This window comes from Gopherus evgoodei, chromosome 1 (genome assembly GCF_007399415.2).
Source record: "Gopherus evgoodei ecotype Sinaloan lineage chromosome 1, rGopEvg1_v1.p, whole genome shotgun sequence".
In the NCBI taxonomy this organism is placed as follows: Eukaryota; Metazoa; Chordata; order Testudines; family Testudinidae; genus Gopherus; species Gopherus evgoodei.
The window spans coordinates 370079463-370092117 of record NC_044322.1 but is presented as its reverse complement, the minus strand read 5'-3'; the positions used below and the strand labels follow the sequence as shown (position 1 = coordinate 370092117).

Below are 12655 nucleotides of genomic sequence, written 5' to 3'. Positions count from 1 at the left end.
ACAATGCGGTGCATTGATATAGTGGACCAAGGCTGTGGGGGCATGCGTAGAGGCTGGAGGAAACCTAAAGGTTTTGATCATGGGTTCTTAGTATGGGTGCAGAGGTTGCAGGACCTTATATAATCTTTGATGTAGGCCTGGCCACTAGAAGCTCCTTGAGACCAGATTCCAGGTCTTGAATTAGCCAAAATGGCCTATAAGCAGGGGATCATGGCATAGCTTCATGAAGCCTAGGTTTTCCCTCTGGAACATAAACATAATTCTTGCAATAGAGGAGGCCATTTTGTAAATGGAACTCAGAGTTGGGTTGGGTAGTCGCATCATTCAGGGTCTGGTGGATCTGGGTTGCAAACGGGTCATTGAGAAGCAGAGAGCAGATGGAAGACAGCAGATTGCTGTCAATGATCTCATTGGCAAAGCTGGACACCTTGAACACAGTGACAACAGATTCTTTGCCAAACCAAGATATTCATCTTGCCTTCCTGTTTCTCATCCCTGGGCAATAGGTTACTACAAAATTGAAGTGAGCAAAGAAGAGGAACCAGTGGATCTGGCATTAGTTAAAGTGTCTAGCAGTCCATAGATATTCCAGTTGTGGTCCATCAGGACTTGGAGTGGGAATCAGCCCCTTCCAGGAGGCCGAGTCACTCCTTAAAAGCTGCATTGATAGCCAGTAACTCGTTGTGCCAAATATAGTATTTTTTTTCTACAAGTGTTAGTGTCTGAGAATAAAAAGCACAGGGGTGCAGTTGGTTGTGGGCCTGCATGTTGAGATAAACTTACACCTTTGGCAAAATGGTTTAGTGAGTGTTACATTCAAAGGTGCAATCTAGACCAGTGGGGTGTTGTCCCCCCTGCCGTATACCTTTGGGTGCCTCTCAGTGACTTGCTGCTGTAGCTCCCCTCAGACCACTCACAAACAGCCTTCCAGCATGCAGGTCACACCATGAGTGTCTGTGTATTACCACAGCCCTAGTCCAGCAATTCTGACCCCAGCAGCAACTCTGGCTTCCAGAAGACTTGTTTACTACTTGTAGGGTGAGCCCAACATAGTCCCAGTCCCAGATTTTCTCCTCCCAAAACATGTGTCCTATACTCTCCATCCCTCTCCTGGACAGTGCGGATAGATTAGGTCTGTTGCCCTTTTAAGGGGATTAATATACAACAGTCTGCTACCCCAAATGGAGTTACCCACACAGTTCACAACACTGGATTAATTTTGATTAAAGAATAAAACAAGTTTATTTAACTAAGAAATAGATTTTAAGTGAGTAAAAGTATAAGGCATTGAAGTCAGAAATGGTCACAAGAAAAATAAAGGTAAAATGCTTCCTGGTACTTAGACTTAACAAACTAAACTTGTTTCAAGATTAAATTCTTACCACAAGCTCCCAGCAACAGGACTGACCAAGTTTCAGGTGAGGATCTGCTCCTAAAGTCCAATGGCTGTTTCTGTGGTTTTCTTCAGTGAAAAAGTGAGAGAGATGGATAAGGAGAGAAATCTTTTATAGTTAAGTCATCTTTAGAAAATTTTCCTGAGGGTTACACCTAGATAAAATTTATCAAAGGCTGACTGAGCCTGCAAGGAGCAGGCCAACCAATTCCCCTTTTACGGGAATGCCATTATCAGTGCAACCAGACTAAAGAATCCTTTAATTAATTGCATGTAGAAATTGGCAAACCCCAGGAATCACTGCACCCAGTATATATGCCTGGGTGCAGCCCAGTTGGATACTGCTACTACCTTACATGGGTCCATGGTGAATTCCTTAGGTGAGATCATGTATTCCAAGAATTCCACTGTGTCCTTATTGAACTCCTATTGCTTGAACTTTGTGAGGAAGTGGTTATGGTAGACTCTCTCTAAGATAGTGCATATGGGATGATTGTGGAGGTCCTGAATTTTGGAGAAAATGTGTATGTCAGCCAGGAAAATGATGACAAATTGGTCCAGCATGTCCCTAAAGATGTCATTTATGAAATGTTGCACAAGGTGTTGCACAATCCAAATGACATGACCAACTACTTGAAGTAGCCATATCTGGTCCAGAAGGTGGTCTTCCATTCATTTCCTTCCTAGATATCCTCCAGGTTATAAGCTTCATGGAGGTCCAATTTTGTGAAGACCTTAGAAGATCAGAGTCTTTGGAACAGCTTATGAATAAACAATAAGAGGTACCTATTTTGAATTGTACTCTTATTCAGAGCTTGGTATTCCATACAAGGCCAAAAGGGATCCCTCTTTCTTTGCCATGAAGAAGATTGGGGCCCCTGTGGGGGATGTGGAGGGGCCAATGAACTCTTTCTACAGGTTCTTCTTGAGATACCTCCAGAATGCCTGTAGTTCTCGTTTGGAGAGGGAGTAAATGTGCCCAAAGGAAGCTTCTGTGCCCAACTGGAGGTCCAAAGGGCATTCACAGCTGTGATGGAGTGGAAGAGTGTTAGCTTTCTTTTTGTTGGCACAGTGTTGTTATTTAACAGGAATTCCTGGAGCTATTGGGGTGGGGTAATGTGGGGGTTTCTAGGATTACCTTTCAATCTTCTCTTCACATCTCTGAATTATTTGGAAGACCAAGTAAGTTGCGAAGATTTGCTGGTCCTGGGTCAGCTCTTGGGAAACAGGACTGTCAGCAAAATGAGGATTCAAAATGTACCATGCCTGACCACCAGAGGATGTTCTGGTCATGGGTAATGAGCTGGGAATGCCAAGAACAACTGATGAATTAGCCCAAACTGAATAATTTCTTGGTGGCCTTGAAGGGTAGTTACCTCTAAGGTAATTGTCTAGTAGATTTCTGGTCCTGATGAAAGGAGTAACCAGTTAATGGACTCCACTAAATCAAGGGGCTTCTTGTGCTGGGGGTGGGGGAACATGGTGTGGGTGGGTGAACTCTAGATCCATGAAATTGCCTGAGGGTTAGTATTAGGGTTAGGGTCAGTGCCTCTAGGTTGGTGTCAGGCATTGCAGGGTGCTGAGCTGGACAGGGAGTTGGAGATGTATTGGATGGTGATTGGCCATCACCAGGGTACAAGTGGACAAGCATTGGTGTAGATGTCTGGGAATGGCATCAACCCAACCAGGAGAACGGGTGTTTTTTTTCCCTTGGTGTCATTTTGTCAGGCAGACATTGATCTTTATGGACAGGTTGACAAAGATATCCAGGCCAGATGGGATTCCACCCATACCAGTTAATTTCTAATATCATTGTTTAGGCTGACCCCAGAAATTATATTACTGGTGTTAGGCTCTGATGGAGTCCTCTCTATGGGATAGGGGAGCAGGCAGATACTGGACACAGTGTTGGTATATAATATTCTAAATACTTTTACTGATTACAATATAAACCCCAGTCACTCCATATTCACACCCCTTTCATACCACATCAGAGTCCGAAGATTAGAACAAAGTCCCGATGGCCAGTCAAGGTCTGCTCCAATCATAAGGTGTTGGGAGCCCCACAATGCACACCTCATCTTTATCAGGGCTCTGGATCAATGTCTGACTCCAAATTTCAGATATGTCAGGCAACTATTTATAGACCAGTCCATTGCATCCTTAGCTCTTTGTCTCTTTGCTAAACCTTTCACCCATAACTTCAGGAAAACAGTTCCTGGGGAGGCCTTCATAATCCAAGACATTCCATTTCCTCCAATGAACATGACGAAGTTGTTTTGCACAGACAATCCTTGACCTCTCATAACCTTAAATAACTTATGTATTCATGTCAAACACATAGCATTTATGCTAGGCCCAAATGGCCGATGGTGTATGACAACATATACTACTATATATCCCAATACTGGGTGTCCTTGTTCCGCTCAGCATCTACTGCCAAGCATTGGAACTCCGCTGCATATTTAACAACTAGCCAGCAGCCCTGCAACACCAGACACGCAGCTTCGGCAGTACACTTGCAACTCGGGTAATCAAAGATCATCACCATAGCTTGAATGAATTCCTCAAATTGACCGAGGAGTGGGTTTGATTTTTCCAGGAGCAGAGAGGCCCAAGCCAGGGCCTCCCCAGGAAGCAGGTTCAGAATCAATCCCACCCAGACGTGGTTAGTGGGATACGACTGTGAGTGTAGCAGAAAGAGGAGCCAACACTGATTTAGGGACACATGAAATTTAGTCACAATTGCCATTGGACTTGTCAGGCAGGGGGAGCTTGGGCTCATGGGAGCAGGGGGTCAGAGCTGAAGGCAATGTGGCTTGAGCTTGTAGGGCTGCATTCTGCAGAGTGGCAAATTGGGCCTGCAAGGTCTGTGGGGTCCCACTATCTTCATCAGAGAGATATAGGCCTTTTTAGGATCCATGCTTGCTGTATGGGCTCTAGTTCCCTGACGGTTTGTGGTTTTAGGGCTGCCCAACCTGTCAGAATGTGAATGGCCATGCCTAGTGGTTGGAGCAGAAGTCGGCGACCAGATGCCAAAGCCAAGGGTCAGAGCCAAAGACAGAAGTCAGGAAATGGAGCAGAGGGTCAGAACTGGGATACCTGTAGCAAAGCAAGACAGGAGGAGGGCTGGAAACTGGCAGGTGCAGGACTTAATGCAATCGTGGGTGACTGCATTGAGCAGCTGCTAAACTAGTGCTACTGCTGGGTGGAAGAGCTAGTCTGCTGACTCTTCCTACCCATCAGGAGATGTAGCCCAACAGGCAGCCTACTACAGGTGCCTGCATTCATTAGGTTGCTCAGAGACTTGCTCTGCTGCAGGCCCTGATTCTGGACAGTCTCAGGCTTGGCCCATGTTAGTGGCTACTGTCCAACCTCAGGCTCATGGACTCATTCTGTGGCCCCGGACCCTGGTTCATGTCTATTGGCAGCTGGCCATGTCTGCTGAATGTCAGCAAGTAGGAGTTATGCTTTGTGGAGGTGTTCGCCATGCTGTTATACACACAGGTCAGCTCTGGCAGGTAGGAAGGTCAGTCTCTCTGCTGTGTCTCTGACTGGGTCCTCATCCCCATTAGTGGCATCTGCTTGGCTCAATCACAGAGGCCATTGCCTTGTGGGTAGTGGGCTGTCATCTTTATGCTTTATCAGGTCAGCCCAGGGGTCAATTTCCCCCAGTCTCCAGTGGCAAGTGGAACCCCAGTTATCTGAGCTGGAATCCCAGTGTATAAGGCAACACTGCTGAGCCCACTGCTTTGCAGGCTCCACTGGAGGCATAGGCTGCACTTGTTTGCAGTGGTTGCAGCGTCACTATCATAACGAAATAATTGATTGGCAGGTCACAATGACATAGTGAGTTGTATGTGTGCTGTGCAAACCCAGTCAGCTGGTCTATGGGGATGAGGCTGTGGCGAGTCTGAACTGGGATGCTAGCTAGTGGCCAGGGTTGAGGTCACTGGTACACAAGTCTTAGACAGGAAAAACAGATTCTTTGTGTTACAATGTCAGGGTTACTGCAGCTTTGAGCCCTGCTGTAGTCTGCTCTAGGAATGCCCATCAGATCTCAGGCCTCAGCTGTCACGTCTCTGGTCAGAGACCCGCATCCCTCTCCTTTCTGTCCGGGGCTTTAGACTACAGCCCCCTGCTCTTTACTTCCATTGTCCCCTGGTCTGACAAACATCCAGCCCCTGCTCTATGGCTTCTGTCCAAGGACAATGACAGGGCTTTTGTAAATGAGCAGACAGCTCTTCCTAAGCAAGCACGTTTATTAAAGGACAAAAGCATGCAGAAAAAGACAATATGGGCATATACACACACATGAAACATACCAGAAGTCACCCAGCCACCCTATTGGGCCCTGGAAGGCCAAAGTCCTTCCAACACAGCAGCAAGGGTTTGGGACCCTCTTGGACAAAAAGTCCTGTCCATTTTCTAGCCCAGAAAGAAGGCACTGAGTCTGGTTAAGCTCAGCCTCTATATCCCAGAAATCTTTTCCTCCCAGCATCTTGGAAACTGGTAAAACCCATACATTCCCCTGGCCCCAGGTGGCCAAGCTTCCAAAGCAGGGTATTGGCATGCCCAGCCTGGGGATTCTGTATTTATCAGCCCCTAGTGATTTCAGATTCCTCAGGAACACTTCACTCCCATGAGCCAGCAACACATAAATACACATCATCTATATTCAAGTATCAGAGGGTAGCCGTGTTAGTCTGGATCTGTAAAAGCAGCAAAGAATCCTGTGGCACCTTATAGACTAACAGACGTTTTGGAGCATGAGCTTTCGTGGGTGAATACCCACTTCCTCAGATGCATGTAATGGAAATATCCAGGGGCAGGTATATATATGTGTGCTAGCAAGCAAGCTAGAGGTAACAAGGTCAGTTCAATCAGGGAGGATGAGGCCCTGTTCTAGCAGTTGAGGTGTGAAAACCAAGAAAGGAGAAACTGGTTCTGTAATTGGCAAGCCATTCACAGTCTTTGTTCAATCCTGAGCTGATGGTGTCAAATTTGCAGATGAACTGAAGCTCAGCAGTTTCTCTTTGAAGTCTGGTCCTGAAGTTTTTTTGCTGCAGGATGGCCACCTTAAGGTCTGCTATAGTGTGGCCAGGGAGGTTGAAGTGCTCTCCTACAGGTTTTTGTATATTGCCATTCCTAATGTCTGATTTGTGTCCATTTATCCTTTTCCTTAGAGACTGTCCAGTTTGGCCGATGTACATAGCAGAGGGGCATTGCTGGCATATGATGGCGTATATTACATTGGTGGATGTGCAGGTGAATGAACCAGTGATGGTGTGGCTGATCTGGTTAGGTCCTGTGATGGTGTCGCTGGTGTAGATATGTGGGCAGAGTTGGCATCGAGGTTTGTTGCATGGATTGGTTCCTGAGCTAGAGTTATTATGGTGTGGTGTGCAGTTACTGGTGAGAATATGTTTCAGGTTGGCAGGTTGTCTGTGGGCAAGGATTGGCCTGCCACCCAAGGCCTGTGAAAGTGTGGGATCATTGTCCAGGATGGGTTGTAGATCCTTGATGATGCGTTGGAGGGGTTTTAGCTGGGGGCTGTATGTGATGGCCAGTGGAGTCCTGTTGGTTTCTCTCTTGGGTTTGTCTTGCAGTAGGAGGCTTCTGGGTACACGTCTGGCTCTGTTGATCTGTTTCCTTATTTCCTCATGCGGGTATTGTAGTTTTGAGAATGCTTGGTGGAGATTTTGTAGGTGTTGGTCTCTGTCTGAGGGGTTAGAGCAGATGCGGTTGCAACAAACCTCGATGCCAACTCTGCCCACATATCTACACCAGCGACACCATCACAGGACCTAACCAGATCAGCCACACCATCACTGGTTCATTCACCTGCACATCCACCAATGTAATATACGCCATCATATGCCAGCAATGCCCCTCTGCTATGTACATCGGCCAAACTGGACAGTCTCTAAGGAAAAGGATAAATGGACACAAATCAGACATTAGGAATGGCAATATACAAAAACCTGTAGGAGAGCACTTCAACCTCCCTGGCCACACTATAGCAGACCTTAAGGTGGCCATCCTGCAGCAAAAAAACTTCAGGACCAGACTTCAAAGAGAAACTGCTGAGCTTCAGTTCATCTGCAAATTTGACACCATCAGCTCAGGATTGAACAAAGACTGTGAATGGCTTGCCAATTACAGAACCAGTTTCTCCTCTCTTGGTTTTCACACCTCAACTGCTAGAACAGGGCCTCATCCTCCCTGATTGAACTGACCTCGTTACCTCTAGCTTGCTTGCTAGCACACATATATATACCTGCCCCTGGATATTTCCATTACATGCATCTGAGGAAGTGGGTATTCACCCACGAAAGCTCATGCTCCAAAACGTCTGTTAGTCTATAAGGTGCCACAGGATTCTTTGCTGCTTTTATCATCTATATTGGTTCAAAGGACTATGAATAGTCTATGGCTCAAACCATCTGGCCCACCTCAATAGAAAGTCTTTCTTTTTTGAATTTTTCATGCTTTCAACATAAGATATGCTCTGGTCCCCATGTCAGCCAATATCTGTCACACTTTATAAGCAGCATTATAGAAAGAAGTGATGGATGGGCAGACAAACACCAACCCTGGCAGCTTTGCGTGCCGATTCAAAGAAAGCCTGTTGCGGGGGCTCTAAGCAAGGCAATTGGTGCAGGGGAGAGAAGGTCACACAGAGAGGTGGTATTTCGCTACAGCTCTGTATAAGGGAATGGCGATACATGATCCCCACCCCCAGCTCCAGTGTCAGAGCGAGCTCAGGCACCAGACCGCCTCTAGTTGTTTCATTACCTCTAGGACAGGCTAGTGAGGGAGCTGGGAAGTGTCCTCCAGCCTATGGGACTGGGCACGACAAGCAGGGACTCCTCAGCCACTGTGAGCCCAGGAGATCAGCACCATTAGTTGTGAGTGACATCTCCCTGCATGGATGGAGTTTGTGCCATCACTCCCACTCCTAGGAGGTAGTCCAGCTGCAGCACTCTGTTTGGGAGGGGCAAGGGGGAACTACCCAAGACGCCTTGGCCTTATGAATAAAAGCAGCTTTAGGACTTCAGATGTGCAGAGTTCCTGGGGACAAGGCAGGTGTGACTCTGTAGTCCCTGGAGCTGCAGCTGCTCCCATCGCTGGCCTTTGGCATCTACCTAGAGTGAACAGAGATGTGGCAGGTTAAATGGCTGAAAAATTGAATAGGGGCTTATGCGTTAATGTCCTGATCCCGCAGACCAGGGCTCAGTCTCCTGCCCCACACAGCCTCCCAAGGTTCCTTGTACAGGGCTATGGGAGACCAGGGGAAGGTCACATATGCCTCAGCACCCACTGCCAACAAGCCTGTTAGGTTCCCACAGACCTCGCATTTCATCTACTCTCAGCCCTCTTCCATCTCCACCCACATGAGAGTCTGAGCCAGATGGGATAGCCCCTAAGGGAAGGGGAGGGAGCCCTTGAAACCTAGAGGTGGGGAACCCTTTAGAGGTGAAGGAGGTGGTGTGTCTTGGGGGTCGCAGCACATTTGGGAATGATTCTGGCCTTGGGAGCTTTGCACAAGGGGTACACTCCTGGCTGGGGATAGTGTGTGTGTGTGTGTTTGGGCGGGGGACAGGGAAATGGTGCATGGTTTGTGTGTGTGAGAGGGAGAGAGAGATTCTGGGGTACAAAAGGGGACTGATCCTGGCCTGAGGGTCACTACTAAGGCAAAACCATTTCCCTCAGACTGAGCTAACAGACACCAGTGCCTGCAGCTCTGATGGGATTTTTGGTTTCTGAGGAACAGTGAGGGGTAAGTAGGCTGTTGCCATGGTGATGTCTACTTACAGGAAGAGGAAGTGGTGACTGCATTCAGTGAACTGAAATCAGCCAAATAAGGGCTTCTGCAAATCAGCCGCAGTGAAACTGGGGGGGGGGGTTGGGGGCATGTTCTTTCATGCTCATTCCTGTCGCTTACTCTGCTTGGGCCTTGCCATGAAGGATTCTGGTGTTTCCTTTGGGCATGGCTCATGCTGTGACCTCTCGCTCCATGCTTAAGGAGCTGGGATTTGTGCACTGGCCCCAAGGCACCGTAGCTCTGTCCCAAATCCAGCAGCTCCTGAAATGCACTCTCTCATGGACCAGGAAAAACCTACTCAGTATCCACCTTTCTGCAATCCAGGGTTGGACTCTGATTCCCCAGTTGGTGGAAGCCCTAATCCTGTGGCCTGTGAGGCTGTGACTAGGCATGGAAATGGCATGCCAGCAGGGCCGGCTCCAGGCAGGTGCTTGGGGTGGCCAACGATGAGGGGTGGCACATCTGGGTCTTCGGTCTTTGGCAGTGGTTCCCTCACTCCCTCTTGGAGCGAAGGACTTGCCGCTGAATTGCCACCAAAGACTGAAGCAGCAGCGGTAGTGCTGCAGATCGTGATCACGTTTTTTTTTCTTTTTTCTTTTTCCCTGCTTGGAGCAGCAAAAACCCTGGAGCCGGCCCTGCATGCCAGCCAATTACGTGCCAGCTGCCATTTCCTGCCCAAAGCAGACCCATGGTCCTGCACAGGTGCCTGCAGGGAATGCACTGGCAGTGTCATGTTTTCTGTGATGTTTTAGTGGTGGAGATGGCACTGCAAAGAGTGAAGTCTGCAGCCAGCCTGAAACAGTAGCTCTATAAGGTGAGAACTGTCATGTTCCTGTATGAGATGTGGACTGGCAACAGAGCTTGCTTATACATCCCAGATGTCTTCATCATAGAATCATAGAACTGGAAAGGACCTTGAAAGGTCATCTAATCCAGTCCCCTGCACTCATGGCAGGAGTAATTATCTAGACCAGGGGGGGCCAACCTGAGCCTGAGAATGAGCCAAAATTTATCAATGTACATTGCCAAAGAGCCACAGTAATACGTCAGCAGCCCCACATCAGCTTTCCCCGCCCCACTCCCACCACCTCCTACCCACCAGCAGCCCCACTGATCAGGGCCTCCCCCCTTAGAGTGACCAGATGAGAGGAACAAAATATCAGGACACATGAGAGGAGGGTGCCAGCAGAGCAAAAAAAAAAGGGTGTCCACTGTCACAGAGTGTGGGGGAGTCCAGCCCTGCACCCCTCTTCCTGGGACCCACAGTGACTTTCGGCCAGCCAGTAAAACAGAAGGTTTATTGGACAACAGGAACACAGGTTACAGCAGAGTTTGCAGGCGCAGTCAGGACCCCTCCACCGAGTCCTTCTGGGCTTTCAGGGTGCTTGGATCCTAGCTAGGATACCCTGAATTCCGCCCATCCAGCCCCAAGCCCAAACTCAAACTGCTTCCCTCTTGCCACTCCCTTCCTTTGTCCCCTTCCCGGGCAAAGGTGTTGACCTTTCCCCTCCCTTACCTAGCTCAGGTTACAGGCCCTGGCATCGTCCATCCCCTAAAGTCCTCCCCTGCTCTCCCACTCCCCACACAGACAGTCCCTACTGCATCACATCTCTCCCCCCTTCGAGACTGAACTGAGCAGGGTCACTCTGCCCAGTGACCTGGGGAAGTTCAGGGTCCCCTCTCGGGGACAACGCATCCGCTGTCAGGTTGGCACTTCCCTTCACATGGACCACGTCCATGTCATAGTCCTGCAGGAGCAGGCTCCACCTCAGGAGCTTGGCGTTGGCTCCTTTCATCTGGTGCAGCCAGGTCAGGGGAGAGTGGTCGGTGTACACGGTGAAGTGTCGCCCAAAGAGATATGGCTCTAGCTTCTTAAGGGCCCACACCATGGCCAGGCATTCCTTCTCGATGGCCGCGTAGCTTTGTTCCCGGGGTAGCAGCTTCTTACTCAGGTACACGATGGGGTGTCTCTCCCCCTTTTCATCCTCCTGCATTAACACTGCCCCCAGACCCGTGTCTGAGGCATCGGTGAACACCATAAAGGGTTTGTCAAAATCTGGGTTTGCCAGAACTGGGCCACTAACCAGAGCCTCCTTCAGCGCCCGGAAAGCCTCCTGGTACTGCTCAGTCCAGATCACCTTGTCTGGCTTCCCCTTTTTGCACAGCTCAGTGATGGGGCCGGCTATGGCACTAAAGTGAGGCACGAACCTTCGATAGTACCCCGCCATCCCAATAGGGGCCTGGACCTGCTTTTTGGTTTGGGGAGCAGGCCAGTCTCTGATCACCTCCACCTTGGCTGGTTCCGGCTTCAGGCAGCCGCTCCCCACCCGATGGCCCAGGTAAGATACTTCAGCCATCCCCATCTTGCACTTCTCAGCCTTTACTGTTAACCCAGCCTTTCGGAGTCGGTCCAGGACTTGTTTAACCTGGGACATGTGGTCCTCCCAGGTCTGGCTGAAGACGCAGATGTCGTCAATATACGCCACGGCAAAACTCTCCATCCCCCTCAGTAGCTGATCCACCAGGCGCTGGAAGGTGGCTGGCGCTCCCTTGAGGCCGAAGGGCAGGGTCAGAAACTCATAGAGCCCCAGAGGGGTGATAAAGGCCGATTTCAGTCTGGCATCTGCGTCCAGCGGCACTTGCCAGTAGCCTTTGGTAAGATCCATAGTGGTGAGGTACCGAGCACCTCTCAGCTTGTCTAGGAGCTCGTCAGGCCTGGGCATAGGGTAGGCATCAGATACGGTGATGGCATTGAGCTTTCGATAGTCCACACAGAACCGGATTGACCCATCCTTCTTGGGGACCAGCACCACTGGCGAGGCCCAAGGGCTGGAAGACGGCTGGATCACCCCCAAAGCCAGCATGTCCCTGACCTCTCTTTCAAGATCCTGGGCAGTTTTACCAGTGACCCGAAAAGGGGAGCATCTTATAGGGGTATGTGACCCGGTCTCCACCCGGTGGACAGTCAAATTAGTGCGTCCAGGCTGGTTGGAAAACAGCTGTTGGTATAGACGCAGCACCCCTCTGATCTCAGCGTGCTGGCCCGGGGTCTCATAGACTCTAGGACTGGAAGGGACCTCGAGAGGTCATCGAGTCCAGTCCCCTGCCCTCATGGCAGGACCAAATACTGTCTAGACCATCCCTGATAGACATTTATCTAACCTACTCTTAAATATCTCCAGCGATGGAGATTCCACAACTTCCCTAGGCAATCTATTCCAGTGTTTAACTACCCTGACAGTTAGGAACTTTTTCCTAATGTCCAACCTAAATCTCCCTTGCTGCAGTTTAAGCCCATTGTTTCTTGTTCTATCATTAGAGGCTAAGGTGAACAAGTTTTCTCCCTCCTCCTGATGACACCCTTTTAGATACCTGAAAACTGCTATCAGGTCCCCTCTCAGTCTTCTCTTTTCCAAACTAAACAAACCCAATTC

The 12655-nt window shown here is 49.2% G+C and overlaps 1 protein-coding gene across 3 annotated transcripts in view; it reads left to right on the top strand.

Moving 5' to 3' along the window:
• Positions 1–12655, top strand: part of LOC115640012 (hematopoietic lineage cell-specific protein-like) — a 77289-nt gene that overhangs the window by 18063 nt on the left and 46571 nt on the right. The gene's annotated exons all lie outside the window — the stretch shown is intronic.